This window comes from Myodes glareolus, chromosome 3 (genome assembly GCF_982192425.1).
Source record: "Myodes glareolus chromosome 3, mMyoGla1.1, whole genome shotgun sequence".
NCBI classification, from domain to species: Eukaryota; Metazoa; Chordata; class Mammalia; order Rodentia; family Cricetidae; genus Myodes; species Myodes glareolus.
The window spans coordinates 85922363-85930037 of record NC_142028.1 but is presented as its reverse complement, the minus strand read 5'-3'; the positions used below and the strand labels follow the sequence as shown (position 1 = coordinate 85930037).

General features: G+C 46.3%; 1 long non-coding RNA gene across 1 annotated transcript; it reads left to right on the top strand.

The window, feature by feature from the left end:
• The first annotated feature begins 529 nt into the window (after positions 1 to 529).
• On the top strand, positions 530 to 1387 carry LOC146895126 (uncharacterized). Its single transcript, XR_015000735.2, has 2 exons — positions 530 to 666; positions 1062 to 1387. It is a non-coding gene; the product is annotated as an uncharacterized LOC146895126 (long non-coding RNA).
• The last annotated feature ends 6288 nt before the right edge of the window (positions 1388 to 7675 follow it).

Below are 7675 nucleotides of genomic sequence, written 5' to 3'. Positions count from 1 at the left end.
TCCTCTGTTGGTAAGCACCTCAATATTTCAGGCTTTATCCCCGCTAACCCTGTATACTAGTCAGTGGGTTGTTTATGCCTCTGCCTAGAAAGCTTGTGGTGATCATAAGACTCCAATGTCCAGAGCTCCGCTTTGTCACTGACCTTGAGTGAGGAGAGATAAGCAAAAAGTAAAATGGGAGGGAAATCCTACACACTTTCAATGCCCAGGTGCCCTTTAGTGATCTGCCAGCCAATTCGGAAGGAGTGTCCGGAGGAAAGTCTCTGTGTGTCTCCGATCCCAGAAACCTCTCTAAAGCACCAGCGTTCTTCAGCCCTCCTCCTCTACTTCTCTCTGATGTCTAACAGGCATTGAGAGTGCTTTGGTGAAATCAGTAGTTTGTCAAGCTTGGTTACGGCTATTCTTGGAAAAGAGCAGGGGTTGGTCGGGGGGGGGGGAGTGTGCGGAGACTGGTGTGGTAATAATTTACATTTTATCCAAATAAGATGCTTCGTGAAATGTGCAGGACTGCTTGAAGTGACACATTTCTGGCAGCTGATTGTCCCTGGAAGAGATAAAAGGCAGATGAGAGGAGAGCAGATTGTAGGAGCTCTCACCACCTCGGAACCATGCCACCTTTGTTCCCAGTCCCCACAGAAAAGGGGGTGGGCGTCGGGCCTCGCCAAGGTAAAAGAGTAAAGATGACTGTTCTCTCCCCATATCTCTCTCTCTCTCTCTCTCTCTCTCTCTCTCTCTCTGTGTGTGTGTGTGTGTGTGTGTGTGTGTGTGTGTGTGTGTGTGTATGAGAGAGAGAGACAGAGACAGACAGACAGACAGACAGACAGACAGACAGACAGACGGATGGATGTCAGGTATCTAATCATTTCTAGTACATGCCTGCTGCTTTCCCCTCTCTGAAGCATTGGGCCTCGCCCATCTGTTCTTTCCTCTCACACATCTGTGGAATAACCAAACCCACCGATGAGGGAGGGGGACCTGAAGCTTAAACTCACTGTGTAATTTAATTTTTCATTGTCTTTTTTAAAAGAGACTTTTGGCATGACACATGTTTTCTTTTCAAGGGTCTTTGCTGCTTCTTTCGAGACATAAAGGTTGACTCTTTGAAGACAGCTCCCACCACCACCACTAGGCTGTGTCGTCCAAAAAAACTGATTCAAGACCCTGAAATTAAAAGGAGTAAGATAAAAAGCCTTAAGTAGAAGACACGTTTCTGGCCTCAGATTCTAGTCTGGACTTGCCAGTGACCCGCTGGATCACTGTGAGTAAAGTCACTTCAACTGACTTAAATTTTCCAACCAAAGAGGTCATTTTCCCCCTTTGCTTGCATAATATTTTAACACTATGTTATAACTAAAGCTTTGTCTGTATACACAGAGATTCTCCTTGACTATCTTGTGTGGAGTGGTCTCTCTCCCATTATTTATTCTGTCCCTTACTTGTTAGCCCTCTGACTGAAACTCCCTGACTGTTGTCCACCACACATCTGCCTGCAGAGCACGCCCTGGTGCCCATTACCTGTCTTGCAGCAACAGGCATCTTGGTATTGGTGAGACACATCCATCAATTATTCTTCCACAGATGACTTGTCTGGCATGAAGATTCAGGCAGTTACTCTTGATCTTGCAATTGTTTAGGCGAACTTGGGTTCTGCTTCACCAATCCAAGCATGTTCCTCCTCAAAGCTGAGCTCACAGTCTCAAATCCAGACCCACGATAAAACAACCATGACCCCTGTTTTGCAGTGAGGCTTTCAGAGCTTGCTCAGCTATTAATAAACTTGTTATTTTATGTTCTGTTTTGCTATGGATTTGTGTGGCTCCCCAGAGGCAGGAAGATTAACTCTGGGAATTCAACCTCCAACACCTAAGAGGGTTTTGCCTCCAGGTATGTGGTTTCAGGCCACTTGTCTTCTAAAAAGAGGCAGAATCACTGAATGTCAGGTAAGAGAAATTAAGTGCAAGGATCACCCCAGAATTTGGAAAACTATGTGCTAAAAATTTGGTGGAATAACCCCTCCATAAACTTGATAGGCAGGCCCTGGAGACCAAATGGCTGGCTCCAAGAGCCTGTGTTTATTAGCTTGCTCTAAAGTGAGAATCCACTTCACATGGGCCGTTACATAAAGACCTACTAGCCTTGGAATTAGATCTAAGTTTGGATCATGGAAAACCATCCCCCGACTACACACTTTAGGTGCTGACCCTCCCTAAATACTAGTTTCTTAAACTTTACCTATTTTCAGGGTTGCTAAACATTTATATGAAATTTGAGATTCACAGATATGTAACTAGCAAATGTGTGATGAATAAAAAAAGGCAAAAAGGAAAGAAAATTCTCAACTTTAAAGGGGATGAAGGAAAGTTGTGAGAGACGCATGCACGGCAAAGTCCAAATGAACCCTCAAACTTTCATCTGCATTCTAAAGTGAAGACATGCGTGCATCTACATATGCATGTGTAGTATGTGCACACACATGCACACACACAACACAAACACACACACATACACACATATTTGGTCATGAGTACCCATTAGTCCCATGGCTGCAAAACACAACACAGCCTATTGCACTTGACCTACTTCTTCTTTTCCAGCCGATATCCCCAGATCTTCAAGGCAGCTCTGTGGCTCCAAAATTTGAGGATGCCGAGTACACCATGGGCTCCACGAGGGTCTTAGATACAGAAGTGAACCAAATCTTGTCTCAGAGAGACAGAGAGAGCTATATAAATGGAGCTCATTGGCTAGAGAGACAACTCATACAGAAAACTGTCCCTAAACAAAATCAGAGGGCGTCCATAACAGAAGACCGGATCCATCTTTATCCAGTCCAGGCCCTTCTACAGATGACTGCGGGCCCAGAGAGAGGAAGCAGCTGGCTGCTGGCCCATGTCTTCAGCTTCTGACTACAACCGGAGAGGGAAACTAGTTAGAAGACAACACAGACAGATCTCTAGTGCAGCCTAAGCGATACTGATGAGCTGGGGAAAGGTCTAGAGCCCATGCCAAGATTTTAAACATGTTTCCCCTGATGTATACAAGCCCTGGACCCAGATAGAAGACTGTTCTCCTTGGCATCCAAGGCCCAGGGCTTGTCTTCCCCATTGGGAACCACTGCAGCCACTTCAAGGTTGGGATGGGGCTTAACACATCCTCACTCCAGAGATGGTCAGTTCCTAGGAAGCCATGGGGCAGGTTTGATTTAGTCCTCACAACTGTCCATGGAGATGGACACGACTGTGGCAAGTGATAGAGAAGGGGACAGAGAGGCAAGAGGCACTGAGGATCTCAGTTGTCAGACAGGGGGCAAGTATTCCCTACTGGAGGCGGAGTTACTGAACCATCTCTCCCAGGGCATGCTGCAGTGCCTCCTCCTTACCCTTTCTGAAGTAGAATGTGTCTTCACTAGGGTCTTTATTGCCGTGAAGAGACACCATGGCCACGGCAACTCTTATAAAGAGATTATAAGATATTCAATTGGGGCAGCTTACATTTTCAGAGGTTCAGTCCATTATCATCATGGTGAGGCACATGACAGCATATTGGCAGACGTGGTGCTGGAGAAGGAGCTGAGAGTGGAGAAGAAGCTACATCTTCATCCCAAAGGCAACCGGAAGTGGTCTGAGATACTGGGTGTGGCTCAAGCATATAGGAGATGTCAAAGCCCACCCCACAGTGGCACACTTCCTTCAACAAGGCCATTCCCATTTCAACAAAGCCACATCTCTTAATACTGCCACTCCCAATAGGCTTAGGGGGCAATTATATTCAAACTACCACAGAAGGCATGCTGTTTGTTTGCTTTGGTTATTTAAGAAAATACTGTTTTCATGGCGTCTCTATCTCATCCCTCCATGTTTTGCTAGGCTGAAGGCAGTATCAAACACACAGGTGCCCCAAAAGGAAGCAATGTAGAAGGAGGGAGGGAGAAGGAACAGAGGGAGGGAGGGAAGGAGGGAGGGAGGGAGAGAGAAAGAAGGAATGGAGCAAGAAATCCTTCTTTGGCTCTCTGCCCCTCTATTTTAGGACCAGTTCAGCATAATAACCACCCCTCAAATGTGCACAGCCTTCAGCTTTGGCTAAACGTTTTTGAACCCTCTGATAGCCCTGTAAAGCAGAACGAGGATCTTGAGCTGTAGACATGTTCATCAATGGATCATCCCCAGAGGTTTGCCAAGTTCTCACAGTTGTGAGGGCTGTGACGTGTGACCGTGGCCATAGACTGAACCTCTGCAGTTCTGTTTTCAGATGTCTGCCCAAATAAAAGACCGGCAGGCCATGGGGTGGCTGTTGGTCAGGCTGTGCATGACAAGGAAGAATTTCAGTTGGTGCGGCCTACCATCCTCTGCCCCACGATCGGGGCAGTGGCAGTGACTTGTTCTAAAGGAACACAGGCAGCAAGACAGTCACACAGAACTGTACAGGCAGCTGGAGGGGACTGAGAGCCTCCTGGTAACTCTGAGGTTGCAACTGTCAAGGCCTGCAGGAGCGTAGACAGAGGCGCCTGCTTTGCTTTGTGAACTGAAGCCTCTGAGCCTCATCTAGGGTCGTGGCAGCCGTGTGGCATCTCAAGGTCACAGCAAGGAAGTCGACAGGTCAAGTCTCTGGACTACCCCATCCCGTGAACTTTTCAAGACCCCTCAGCCCCCGACACTTAGGACTCCCTTCCGTTGGGTCTGATCAAACCTGAACACTATTCAGGAACCACAAGGCTATTGGTGCAAGGGGCCCCTCCAAGTGAGGACTGCCCCAGGTCCTTAGGAGAGGAAACCCAGCACCCATACCTAGGCGGCTCTCCAGTACATCTGGACTTTCTCCTTCCTGCTTTGGAGCCATGCTGCCTGCTGAGCTGTGGAGCATGACCAGAGTGTTTTCAGAGCCCCTGGCCATTACGTCCTAAAACATAGTAAATTGCATGCAGTGATTCTGCTTCTTTCTTTCAAAGCAACTGCAGAGCTAAAACCCCCAGGTTTTGTCTGGGGCGCACATCATCTGATCGCCAACAGGAAGGCCCACAGCCCAGACACCCCACTTTCTTTCAATTGCTCACTCGGCATGAGACTGAAGTCCTCTTGGCTCTGTGACGTCATAACACCCTCGTTAGGTTGCTCACACACTATTGGCAGAGTGAACAGAGGACCCTCTCCTCAAGCCGCCCTCTCTGCCTATGCTACTGCAAATGATAAAGATCCTGACAAGGTCAAGTCCATGATTAGCAGGTTGCCTCGTAAGTGGGGAAGTGGCCATTGGTTTTTACCTAGAGAAGAAAGCAGCTGACTGCCTCCTGCTCTCCCTACTTCCTCTGTTCTCTTGTTCTCTACTCATTCCTATTCCCCTCTACCTGTCTACCTGCCCTCTTCTGCCTCCTCCTCCTTCTTCTCCCCTCCTCTCTCTTTCCCTTTCTTCTCTCTCCTTCCCTCTCCTCACACATCTTCCCATTACCCTTCTCCTCTCCATTTAGGCCTCACCGTGACATCTCCCTACACACATACCATGCACACTTCTGGTCTTTCCCTTTTCACTTTAGGGCCCTTGGGGGCAATTTTGTGGCAAACAGGCAAAGTTTGTGAATCCCCAAGTTAAAGTAAGTGTCTCCTCAGTGATATTGTTTAAAACCCATTACTTCCTGTGTAGTTGGAATCACAGTTTTAACAGGATTTTAAAAGCTGACCACCACCGGATAAATACAAAGTCTCAGGCTCAGAGATGGAAATTCTGGGCCCAGCATGCCTGGATACTAGTGTCTTAAAAAATATTAGGACTGAGACTACTACTCAGTGGTCAAGAGCTTGCCTGGCATATGTGAGCTCCTAGATTAATATCGAGACTGAAAACAAACAACAGAAACAGGAAGAAGGACTTGGAAGATCACTCGGCAGGTAAGAGCCCTCGCTGTGACAGTAAGAGGACCTGAGTTCAAATCCCTCGCATCAGGCCTGTAACCCAGCGTTAAGGGCTTAGACAGGGGACTGTAGGAGACTGAGCGCAACAGAAACAGCAGGCTTAATGTTCGGGGATTTCCCTAGTTAGGGTTACTACTGCTGTGATAAACACCATGAGCGAAGCAGCTCGGGGAAGAAAGGGTCTATTTGGCTTACACGTCCATATCATCCTCCATCACTGAAGGAAGTTAGGTCAGGAGCTCAAGCAGGGCAGGAAGCTGGAGGCAAGAGCTGATGCAGAGGCCATAGAGAAGTGATGTTTACTGGTTTGCTCCACATAACTTGTTCAGACTGCTTTCTTATAGAACCCAGGACCACTAGATCAAGGATGACACCACCCACAATGGGCTGGGCCCTCTCCCATGAATCACTAATTAAGAAAATGTCCTACAGGATTGGCTACAGAAAACATTTTCTTAATTGAGGTTCCCTCATCTCAGATTACTTGTATCAAGTTAGCATAAAATTATCCAGTACAGTGATGCACCATACATATGAAAATATAAATCAAATAGCAAGTTATGGGTGGTTCTTTATACAGACTATAGGGCAGAATTGACCAGAAAATTGCTAGCTTAGTGGTCTTGGGGAAGTTTGTTCTATGTAGGCCGCCTTTCCTAACACACCTGAAAAGTTCTGAAGCCTTGTCCTGTCCCTCCAGGAGGGATTTAAAGTCACCTGGGTTCAAAGATTAGAGGACCCTTTGGTGCCCATAGAACCCAAGAGCAATCTGTAAAGCAAAGGACATGGTCAACAAGACAAAATGGCAGCTGACAGAATGGGAAAAGATCTTCACCAACCCCACATCAGACAGAGGGTTCATCTCCACAATATGCAAAATAACTCATGAAATTGGTCATCAAAAGAACAAACAATCCAATTAAAAACAAAAGCGGAGCACAGACCTAAACAGAGATCTCTCAAGCGAGGAATCTAAAATAGCTGAAAAACACTCAAGGAAATGCTCAGCATCCTTAGCCATCAGAGAAACACAAATCAAAACAACTCTGAGATTCCATTTTACACCTGTAAGAATGGCCAAGATCAAAAATACTGTTGACAACTTATGCTGGAGAGGTTGTGAGGTAAAGGGAACACTCCTGCATTGCTGGTGGGACTGTAAACTTGTCCAACCCCTTTGGATATCAGTGTGACAATTTCTCAGAAAATTAGGAAACAACCTTCCTTAAGACCCAGTAATACCACTTTTGGGTATATAGCCAAAGGATGCACAACCGTGCCATAAGGACACGTGCTCAACTATGTTCATAGCAGTGTTGTTTGTCATAGTCAGAACCTGAAAACAACCTCAATGCCCCTCGACCAAAGAATGGATAAGGAAAATGTGGTACATTTACACAGCAGAAAAAATAACAACAACTTGAATTTTGCAGGCAAATGGGTGGAGCTAGAAAACATATTGAGTGAGGTAACCCAGAACCAGAAAGATTATTACCATATGTACTCAGTCATAGTGGTTTTTAAACACAAAGCAAAGAAAACCAGTCTACAAATCACAATCCCAGAGAACTTAGACAACAATGAGGACACTAAGAGAGATATACATGGATCTAATCTACATGGGAAGTAGAGAAAGAGAAGATCTGAGTAAATTGGGAGGGGAGAGGAAGGGAGAAGAGCAGAGAAAAATGTAGAGCTCAATAAAATCAGTTAAGGAAAAGAACCTAGGGGCAATAGCACCACGGGGTACATACGTCTGTCTCTGTGTAAAC